Source organism: Meles meles, chromosome 7 (assembly GCF_922984935.1).
Source record: "Meles meles chromosome 7, mMelMel3.1 paternal haplotype, whole genome shotgun sequence".
Lineage (NCBI taxonomy): Eukaryota > Metazoa > Chordata > Mammalia > Carnivora > Mustelidae > Meles > Meles meles.
Window position 1 is genome coordinate 7,118,783 of NC_060072.1, and position 11,086 is coordinate 7,129,868.

General features: G+C 59.8%; 1 long non-coding RNA gene across 1 annotated transcript; it reads left to right on the forward strand.

The window, feature by feature from the left end:
* LOC123946030 lies at nucleotides 1–6,144 on the forward strand. The gene is made up of 3 exons (XR_006819572.1): nucleotides 1–117; nucleotides 5,030–5,112; nucleotides 5,763–6,144. It is a non-coding gene; the product is annotated as an uncharacterized LOC123946030 (long non-coding RNA).
* Nucleotides 6,145–11,086: the final 4,942 nt, after the last annotated feature.

Consider the following 11,086-nt stretch of genomic DNA (forward strand, 5'->3'; position numbering starts at 1 on the left):
GAGCTGTGTCCCAGGAAGCCCCTGCATCTAAGGCAAGCCAGGACGGTCACCCTACCTGGAGGAGTTACTCTTGGTTTCCCCAACTGTAAAAGGACACCGATTCTCACCTGTTGGAAGGTAAAATGAGCAAGAAACCCACAGTCCCGGCCCAGTAACTGGGAACGGGGATAGAGGCTTTTCCTCTTATCCTGGCAGAGGGTGAGCAGGAAAGGAAGGAGAGACGTGTGACCGTCCCCGTTTGGCAGATGAAGGGACCGAGGCTCCCACTGTGTCTGAGCAGCACACAGAAGGGCCCGGCAGATGCTTCTCTCATCCCAAAATCTGCTCTTAGAAGGTACCAGGCAAGGCCCCCCCTGTTTCATCGCCCTCCAGGACCAGCCCTGCCTCTAGCAGCGGGCCAGAACACACGGCAGGCCTGGACCATGTGCTCCCTAGGCAAAGGCCAAGGTCCACAGCGAGCCCACTGCCTAGGAGCCCAATGCTGGGCTCGGGTCCTGCACCAGCCAGATCCTGGGAGGAGATCAGGGGAGAAATTAGGGCAGTTCACGGTTCCCATGCTGAGTACTCACTAAAACACTAGAAGGAGGGCCCATAAGCAGTCCGAGTTTAAAAGTGGGGATACTGAGGCTCTGAGAGGCAAAGTCCACCCTAGGTCACCCGTATGGGGTATGGGGAGGAACCAGTCACCACTGGGTATCAGTCTGACTAGAATTCAAGTTACACTGTGGCCCTGGCACAGTGGAAGCGGGTGGGGAGCAGCTGTGGAAGGCACCTCGGGGCGGGGCGGGGGGGGGGGGCGGTGCCCTAAGGTCCGGGCCAGGGAGGGAACCTTAGCACAGAGGAGGAAGTCGTGACCCGAGGCGGCGCTGAGGCTCCCAGCATAGTCTGGGCTGCCCTGTAAGCCCAAGGATCCTAGCCTGCATGGTCACCCCAGCCCCGCAGGGACCCAACTCGCTGGGCCCCGCCAGACAACGGCCTCAGTTTCCCCTTGGGCGTGAAGCGGCGGGGGAGGTCGCCGAGCCGAGCAGAACCGCGCCCAGGGAGGGGCCGAGGCCTCTCCTTTCCTGGCCCCCAATCCCAGCGGGGGCGGGAGGGGGGAAGAGGAGGAGGGTTACGTAACGGGCGGCGCGGGGGGCGGGGCGGGCCAGGGCAGCCAATGGGGGCGGCCCCTCCTAGGAACAGCCCGGCTGTTCCGTCCTCCGACACTAGAACTGCCCCCTCCGCGCGCGCCAGAGCCTCGGGTGCGGCGCGGGGACGTAGAGGGGCGGGGGGCAGGGGCGCGAGCGGATACCCGCGGAGTGAGGTTGAGACGGCGCGGGGCGTGCGCGGGGGCCGAGGCCATTCTCCGGCCGGCGAGCCCTCTGGGCCCGGAGCCCCTGGCTGGCTCCCCAGCGCCGGCATTCGGCGCCCCAAACCTCCCGGCCAGGCCTGGCACCCCCGCAGCGCCCCTGCGCTCCCGCGGGACGGGCGACGTCACACCTCCGGGCCCGGAGACCCCGCCCTTCTCCTCCAAGGTCACCCGGGCCCGCGCCGCCCCTTCCCCGCCGCGCGCGTCTGCCTCCCCCGCTCCCCGGCGGCGGTTCCTGCCTCCCTCCGCTCGCACTTACTTCATCCGGCCTGGACTCGCTGTTATTTATATCCGCGTCTGGCTCCGCAGCAGACGGCGCTGATGGGAGGCGGCGACGGCGGCGGCCCGGGGGCCCGCACGCGCACGGAGTGCGGCCAGCACCGGCCGCCTGGAGGGTCCGCCTTTGGCCTGTAGGCCGAGGAAGCCCCTTGCCGAAGCCCCTGCCTTAGGGCCTGCTCGCGTCCCCACCCCACCCCCGCCCCGGTAAAGGGAGAAAAGGCTGCGGGCAGCTACCGCCTGAGTTCGCCCGCACCCCCCAGCCCCTCCATGATGGCCTTGGCTCTCCCCGCCTGCCCCAGGTCAGGGCATCGTGTTGGGCTTCCATGCTGCCCTCAGGAGGCTGCAAAAGCCGGGTCAGGGCCACCGTCATTCTTAACAATGATGATTCTGGGATTCTACACCAGGCCCCTCCGAGTGGTCCTTCTGGTCATGAGGCCTGGAACTCAGCATTTGAAACAGGCTTCCTAGGGGAATCTTAGGCTTTCTGAGGTTCGAGGGGCTGTCTTGGGGTTGCCTTGGGCGGGGGGGGGCAAGCAAGCAGCAGGAGGGTGGCAGGTTGGGACTGCCCCTGCCTGGATCTGATGGGCAGCTGGGGAAAGGGCAAAGCAAGTGAGGGGCCTACCTTGCGGGGGGGGGGGGGCGGTTAGACTTCGGTTTGTGGCCAGAGACTGAATTGTGGCGGTCGAACAACACCCCCCACACCGGTAAAGCCCTTTAATGCCTACTAAGGAACCCAGGAGATCCCACCATTCTCCAACAAGCTTGCAAAGTGGTCTTAGTCCCCGCCTTACAAGACTCAGAGAAGGGATGTGACTTGGACAAAGTCCCTGGTGAGAAACGAGCAGGCTCAGGACCCAGTTGGATTCCTTCATCCAAGCACCAGCCAAACACTGGCACGGAAAGGGGAATACAGTATGGTTCCTGCCCTTAAAGAGTTGTGGGTCCAGAGGGGAGGTGGGCAGCAGACGTAGCAATCGTCAGGATCAGGGTTCTGGTCTGATGAGCAGGATGGCTCAGAGCTGAACCCTGAAGGATGAATAGGAGTTCCCCAGGAAGACACAGGAGGGGGCATTCCAGGCAGCCGGAACAGCTTGTTCAAATGCTCAGAGGCCCGAAATAGCAGTTGCTGTAGGGATCTAGAAGCAGTTGGAGGCCGAGGCTTGGAGTGTGTCAAGTACGTGATGAGAGATGAGGCTGAATTTGCAGGGGAAGCCTTGACCAGGCTTGACTTTGTCCTGAGTGCGAGGGGGCAGGAAGCCCATAGAGGAGGGGTGAGGAGGAGAGCAATGGGAGGGAGGCCCAATGAATCTGGCACCCAACAGCAGAGGCGGCAGGGTCTCCTTTCCAGCCCTCCCCTGTATCCAGGCCGCCCCTGTTCCCCCATCCCCTATGCCCACCCTGGCTCCACCTTAGCTCCCTCTCCGTTAGCAGCTCGGGCTGGGGCTGCTGGACTCCATCCCAGATGGGCATGACATGCTGGCTGTGAGGATTAGAGTGGGTGGTTCTGTCTCCCTGGATCTCAGTTTCCTCATCTGTAAAATGGGAAAGGCATGAATCCCTGCCAGTTCCTCCTCAGGGTGCGAGGGAGGTGCAGAGGCGGAGGATGGTCAGGAGGAGCTCGTTTGTTCCCGAACAATGTCAAGTACAGTGCTAGGCATTTGCTCATTCGGTGCCGCCCCCTGCCCTCCTTCCGAGTGAGACCTCTCCCCGAATGGTCCCCCATCTCTTGCTCACCGGACTTCCAGAACCACCACCTGAGAGCTAGCGCTGCTGGCTTTGAGGTCTGGACCAGCCAAATCTCTCCAAGTTGGGGCCTCAGTTTTCTCAGATGCGAAATGGAATGTTCTCAAGTGTGGGGTGAGGAGGGATCCCTGGCAGCCCTGGGGACAAGCCAGGCTGGCTCTCCCCAAACGCAGATAACAGAAAGGGCAAATCAGGACCCCCTCCGCCCTCCCCTTGCCACCCTCAGGCCTGCCAAGGACATCCTGTGCCCTGGTGATGTCAGCAGGGCCTGGAAGCTGGGGCTGGCTGGAGGGAATAGCGCTCAGACAGGATTTATTTTTATTTTTAAACTCTCAGGGCATGGTCAACTCCCTGCTCCCTCCCCATCCCACCTCACCCCCACCCCCAGCTGTCTCCCACATCCCAGCTGAGCCCCCAGGCCAGGCCTTGAAGGTTTTCTCCACACACATGTGTAGCTGCACCTGCCAGGCTACTGAGGGGCTGTGGGGAGCCTGGTCATCGGCCACGTGTCTCTGATCACCAACTCCAGACTTGCTGAGGTAAACAGAATGCCCCCCGGAGGTGGACCCCAGCCTCCTGTGCCTTCTAAAGCCCAAAGAGGGCAAGGGGCTTGCCCAGGGCTCCCCAGCATCAGATGGGCTCTGGAGACACCTGGAACCCCTGGCTGGGCTGGATGGCTGTCACCAGAGCTTAATTTCAATTCATTTTTTAAAAACTGGTTTTCTGTCTGCAGGAAAGGCATCCTTGATGCTGAGTAGCTCAGACAAGCTGCAGGAAGAGACTGGGTGCTGCGGTAGCTCCGGGCACCACGGCCCTCAACGACACCCCAAGCAGGATGTGTGTCCCCTCACAAGGGTCACACACTTACCTTCTCAACTGACTTTAGACAAAGGACCTGTCAGCACCCGGAGTTTAGAAATGTATGCTGATGAAACACCCCTTTTATCAGCTTCATATTTTGGCCTTGCGGGTACGGTTGTGGTTGAAAATCAGGTTCTAGTGGAAAAATCCATTTGACGATGACAGCCTGGACCCCATCCTCACAAGCTGCCTGGGAGGCTGGGCAAGCCTAGAACCTTCTTCAGCAAATGGGGAAACTGAGGCTCAGAGGGGAAGAGTGACTTGCACAGTGGCTGGAATCCAGGGGGCTTCTGTCCTCTAGTCCACATGACATGAAATGGACCTGCCTTGGCCAGACCAGTCCAGCCCGGGGTTGGTGGTCTAAGACCCCTTTGTAGTCCACAGCGACTAGCAGGGACAAGCCCTTAGAATATCCATTTCTTGACTGTTCACTTCAGCGCAACAGACTCTAGACCCAGATAGACTCAGTTTGAAACCAGTCTGTGGCCTTTCTTAGCTGTGTGATCTTGGGTAAGTCACTTCACCTCTCTGTGCCTCAGTTTTCTCCCCCCTGAAAAAAGGGGATAATAATAGGATGCAATTTGGGGTTCCTGGGTGGCTCAGTTGTTAAGCATCTCCCTTTGGCTCGGGTCATGGTCCCAGGGTCCTGGGATCGAGCCCCACATCACGCTCCCTGCTCGGCGGGAAGCCTGCTTCTCCCTCTCCCACTCCCCCTGCTTGCGTTCCTTCTCTCGCTGTGTGTGTCTCTGTCAAATAAATACATTTTTAAAAAATAATAATAATAGGGTGCAATTCTAGTTGCAGGAAATACTGCTTCGAGAGACTGCCTGGAAAGCGCTCAGCACAGGCTGGATACTTAGCGAGCGTTCAACTGATGGCAGGTGATATTATTATTATTATCAAAGCAAATAGTCACTGAATCTTCACCTTGAAGCCTGGACCTGGAAGGTCGACCTCTTCAGTGTCTGGACAGGGCCATCAGGAGTTGGGGGATAGCTAGCTCAGCTGGTCTGGGACAAGGAACTGTAGAGAAAACCTCTGACCAGACTGGGTGGGTGTGTGGAGAGAGGCCAGAACCAGCTCAGGAACCCCCAAAACCTCAGCGGCCCCTGTGTCTTCTGCCATTACTACCACCGCCCATCTCCTGAGGGGGTCAGTTGAGTGAAAAGGCCAAGATCCAGGTGGCAAGGCAGATGGCTTGTCACCCAGAGGGCAGGGAGCCAAGAGAGGCTGTGTCCCCCATTCCCATACCCACACCCCAGCGGGTGTGCAAAAGTCCACCAGAGCTAACTGACTTCCAGTCCCACTTACTGCGGGAACTGGGCCGAGTCACTTCCTTTCTCTGAGCCTCGGTTTTCTCTGTAAAATGGGCATAAAGATACCTTAAAGTGAAGACAGAACGAACGGGTATATAAGACATCTGTACACAGTGAGTGCTTAGGGAGGGAAAGAGCCAGGCTGACTGCATGAAGATGTGGGCGGGCCGGGGGACAGAGCCCTTCCAGCATAACCCTTGGCCCCTCACCCACAGGAAGTCTGCAGCGTCTGTGATGCGGCTGACTGGAGTGAGAACTACGCTGTGATCTGAGGAAAGGAGGGCCTGGGCGGTCTGAATGCAAATGTATGCAAATCAGGCAGCGCAGGTGCTCTTGGGGAGAGATGGAGAGAGAAGATCCAGTTACCAGGTGCGTGGGGGGCTGGGACAGAAGTGGGGTGTCCAGGTGCCCTCTTAGGGCCCCATCGCTGGTACTGAGTAGATGCTCCAGGCCCTGAGGGCCCCTCAGGGAGGGGAGATGAAAGACCCTGGTTCCCTGGAATTCCTGATCCTCCTCGGCCAAGGTGAGCGGCTGCCCATCCCCCGCCATGGGCTCCTAGACACAGACATACTCACACTCACTCAGACATCCAGGGACTCTGACACACACACACACACACACACACACACACACGCTTCAGGTCACAGGGCTCAAGGCAAGGGAGGCCCTAGGGACTTTCCCCGGTTGGCCAGTTTCCTGTCCACCTGCCTCTTCCCCAGATGCACACACCATCCACTCACGCATCACTGGGGAGGCCCCCGCAAAAGCCCCTCTGCCTCCTTCTGATAGAGCAGCCCACCTCGGGCTGACACAGGGTTTCAGTCCCTGCTCACATTTTATCCCCTGCTGACAGATGAGGAAGTCGAGGCTCAGGGACAGGACCAGGCTTGTCAGAAGCGGCCAGAGCACTAGAGGAGGGAGGATACAAATCCAGAACTCCTCATCCCAGATCCCTTGCTCTGGCTGAGCCTCCGGTTCCCCACCCCGCCCCCTCATGCCAACACACCCACTCCCTCCCCAGAAAGAGCCAGAAGTGCAGGCCCTGGGAGGCAGCCAGGCCTCCCTCCCTCCCTCCCTCCCTCTGTGGATACCCCTGGACCACATCCGCCCGCCCGAGGCCGCCGAGGACAGGGAGGGCGGGGGCCGAGTCGGCTGGTGGCCCACAGCACTGCCTGGCACGGGAGGGAGGCGGGGAGGCTTCTTGGACAACAAATCCGGAGGCTGGACCCGAGGTCACGGCCCAGGGACGTGTCTGCAGCGCCACCTGGTGGTGACACGGCACTCCCGCCAACACCCGGCCCTGCTCCTGTCGCCCTGTTCCGCAGGTTCCGCAGCCATTTAGCGAGCAGCTGCCAGGTGCCCAGCATTGGGCAGGCCAGGCATGGAGAATGAGACCAGGCCGAGAAGACCTGGGGGGCAGCACTCCGGCAGGGTGGGCAGCAAGTGCACTGGCTCTGAGACGGGAAGGAGTTGGGGGTGACCCAGGAGGAGCCCAAGGGCACAGTGGCGAGAGCCTGTGCAGGGGGAAGGGCGTGTCAAGGGCTGTGGGGAGGGGTTCCGATTTGTTTCTGAGTGTGATGGGAGCCGTGGCCCATGGGAGGTACCTGAAGGGATGTCGTGAGGAGGGAGTGCATTGGAAATAGAGGAAATCAGAAGGAATGGGGGTCGGATGCGGCCACTATCGGGGCAGGACACAGAAGCAGCTCAGACGCCAGGGGTGGCCGTGGGTAGTAAGGAGACACTGTATTCTAGAATGGGTAGGACATGTGGACAGATCCGATGGGCTGGGAGATACAGCAGGGAATCAGGCTTTGGTTTAAGCTCCTGAGGAATGGTGGGGCCCTTTAGTGTATGGGGAAGACTGAGGAGGACCAGCTTGGGGGGAGACCAGGAGCCTCTGGGCAGGTTCTGGGGCAATGCCTGTGAGACCTCCCAGTGGCGGTGCTGGGTAAGTGTCGGGAGCTCAGGGAGAGAATGGGGCTGGAGACACAGAGGGTGGGTTGCCTGATTCTGTTCTAAGGATTTTGTGTGTTGTAACTCCCCAGGCCCCTTACTTTGAGTGTGAAGTCGGGTCTGGGCCTGGCTGGAAGCCTGCAGAAGGAGGTGTGGAATCATGCAAGAGGGGTAACTTGTCCCCAAGAGTGTTGGTGAGGCCTTCCTGGCAGAGGTGACCGCTGACTGGGGCCTGGAGGGATGACTAGGAGTTTGTGAGGCAGAGAAGAGAGGGAAGGGAAGGCTGGGCTTGCCCAAGCACGGACAAAGGCCTGGTGATGTTATGGAGTCTGAACATCAGTCCTGAGACCCAAGTACTGAGCATTCTCGGGCAAATGGGGAAACGGACGCCAGAACAAGGAGGGCCACAGTGAGTCGTCGGTAAGTTGGGCCCTGGCGCCTGGCCCAGGACTCCAGTCCCAGCTTTGGGTGCCTCTCCTTGGCTCTGGTCACACCCCTGAGGCTCGCACGTGGGGCCTCAGCAAGGCTCTCGGGGTAGGATTTCAAGGTGATTTGAGCTCAGGCCAGCAGCTTCTCAGACAGAGTAATGGGGGGGGGGGGGAGTGCGGCCCAGCTCTGCCACAGACATGGGTCAGAGCAGTTCTGGACTCAGCCCCCAGCAGAACAGCCAGGCTCTTCAGCGCTGAGTGGCCTGGCCCTGCTGACTTCCAGCCCCTTCTCCTGCCTCTCCCTTCCTCTCTCTCTCTCTCTCTCTGGCCTCCAGCCAGCTTCTCTAATGGTAGAACTGCAGGCAGCGGCAAGTCTGCGAGGAAGGTGATGGCGCTGATGAAGAAGGGGTTCAGAGAGGGATGTGCTTTGCAGGAGGGCACACAGCAAGTTGGAGATGGACCTGGGATGAGGCCAGCTGCACGTGAGCCCAGGTTTTTGTGAACAATTGGGGTTCAGGTAGGCGTAGGAACAGCCAGCGCCCTCCCTGAGTGAGGGGCCACACCCAGCTTCCGCGTGACTTCAGGGAGCTGGGAAATACGGAGCTGCAAGGTCCCTTAGTCCCAATCTCATCTTGTCCTGTGACCATGGATAGCTCCTTTCCCTCTCTGGGCCCCTCTCCTATCCGTTCCAGGAGGGCCTAGAGGTAATAACTTGTAAGGTCCTTGTCCAAAGCCTCTGACCCTGGCACCCAGGAGGAGAGGACATGCTATGAGGGAGGGAGAAAGAGAGACATTGCTCCAGGGTTGGATGCGGACCAAGGAAGGGGTTGGGAGGGGGGTGGGGAGGAGAAGCAGTATGGCCTCTGGGAAGTCATGTGCCCTCTCCAAACCTCAGTTAACACATTAGCCCAGTGGGAGTCCCTGCGAAGGTTCTGGTCCCGTGTGTGGGACAAAGATCAGTCTTTCCTCCCCCACGACAGCAGCTGCGCCTGGCCTCCTTGCTGCTGCTCGGGGTGGCTTACAGGCCACGGGAAGATGTCAGACCAGGCCTTGGTCTGGCTGCTTTGGCTGGCTGACCCCCGCTGGCCCAGGGGAGGTGGAAGCGGGGATGTACCTCCCAGGTGGATGGGCGCGGGCAGCGCCAGCCCCTCGGCCGGGAGATGACCGACACGGCAGAACAGCGGGGCTTAGGAGCGACCAGGTCTGGGCTGGACTCTCAGCTCAGCTACTCAGTGGCTATGACCTCCGTGTCCTCCTCTGTAAAATGGGACACACATCCTAGGTGCCGTGAGGCTGAGATGACAGGAGAGCAGTGAGGAATGATGCTCCTGGCTTGGGCTCGGAGACTGGCTGAGATTCCGCCTTCCTCTGCTTTCTCTGCAGCCCACATGGGACGAGCTGGAGTCAGCCCAGAATCCAAGCTGGAGTGGTGCCCCTCCACACACACCCAGCTTAGAGACACCTGCAGCCTCGGAGCTGGAGGAGGCGGAGCGCCGCGCTCTGCACGGCCCCAGCCCTTGCTACAGAGAAGCAGTGGCCCAGGTCCACCATGTCGGGACATCAGCCTCTGGGGTTGGGAGGGTTTGCTGAAGAAGCTGATGGGAGCACAGGAAGGGCTGGCTGGGGGCTGGGGGCCAGGGCCCCCCACCTTCAAACCTATTTCCAATTTCCTTTGCCGCTCATCCCTATCTCTGGCTGGCAGCTTTCCCGGATTAGCAGCTGACGTCAGGAGCCGCCAGCTGGGCCGGCCTGGCACAGCCTCGGGGAGGTGCATGAGGGCTGTCTGGTGGCTGGGTACAGTCAAGGAAGGAGGCACGTGTCCAGCTTCGGAAGCTTGTCCTCCAGAGACGTGGGAGGGAGAGCTGCATTGGGTTAGGCACTCACACATGATCGGTGTAGCCCGTTCACCTTGTACGGAGACAGAAATCACCCCCGGGGGTGGAGTGACTCACCCCAGGCCACGCAGCTGGGGTGCATGCCGGACTGGAGGGGCTCATCTCTGGGTATAGCACCTTCTACTCCGTGACCTCAGTGCCTCAGCCAAGTGCTGAGCACCTGCCCCATCCAGGAGCCTGCGAAGCTGGTGTCCCATTCTAAGATTGAAAACAAAAATACCAAGCCCAGACTTGCCCAAGATCACACCCTAAACTGGTGATGAAGGCCAGGTTTGAACCCAGGATGAACTCCAAAGCCTGTGTTCTTACCTGCCACAGCCTCGGCAGAGATCTTGTAGCTTTGACATATTTTGAGCTCAAATCCCCTAGGTTCCCACGGCTGCACAAAATCCTGTTTTGGGTGGGAACATCTGTACGCAGAGTAGAAAATGCCGTGGGTTAGAGCAGGTCACCGCCACAGAGAAACAGACCTCAAGCTGACAAATTCCAGGGAAGGATGTGATAGGCCCAGTTGAGTCACATGCTCCCTCCTTGACCAATCAGCTGTGCGCAGGGCTAGTAACCACGGAGCAGCGGGCTGGAGACCCTGAGGAGGTGTAGGGGGTAGGGGAGGCGGGACACACAGCCTTTGCCTAAAGATTCCACCACGGGCCGAAGGCTCTGTTCGTTACCTCTGCTTTCCCCGGCTTCTTGGTGTCCTAGTTCCAACCTCAGTGACAACAGGGAGCACAGGTAGAAGGGCGAAGGCGGGGTACAGGTAGGGGAGGGGGTGGCAGGATGTGCAGCCGGCTCTGCCCGGGGTGGTGCACCCTATTCTGTCCCCACCCCCGACGAGAGCCACCGGGCACCCCGGGCCAGCCCTGAGCAGGGGACCTGGGGATGCCAATGCTGAGCGAATCAGTAGCTTCCACATGGGCGCCCCGCGAGGGGCCGCACACTTGTGTGTCAACGGATCTTCCAATTGCTGGGATCCCTGGACCACAGACGGAAAACTCGACCAAAGGAGCGAAGGAAAACCCCCCGAGTCCCATCCCCAGGACCCCCCTCTTTGTACTTTCTCCTTTTTACATCGTTGCTGTCCGGGGTCTCCTGCTTGGGAACTCTTTTTTCCTGAGCAGTTCCCGGTCTTTCTAGCATTTGTACCGCACTTTTCCTTGTTCCGACTGAATGTGACATTTGTCCTTCCCTGGGACGCTGGGTGGCTCAGTTGGTTGTCCTTCCTCAACACACGATGAGGTAAGCAGGCAGAATTACTCCTGTGGG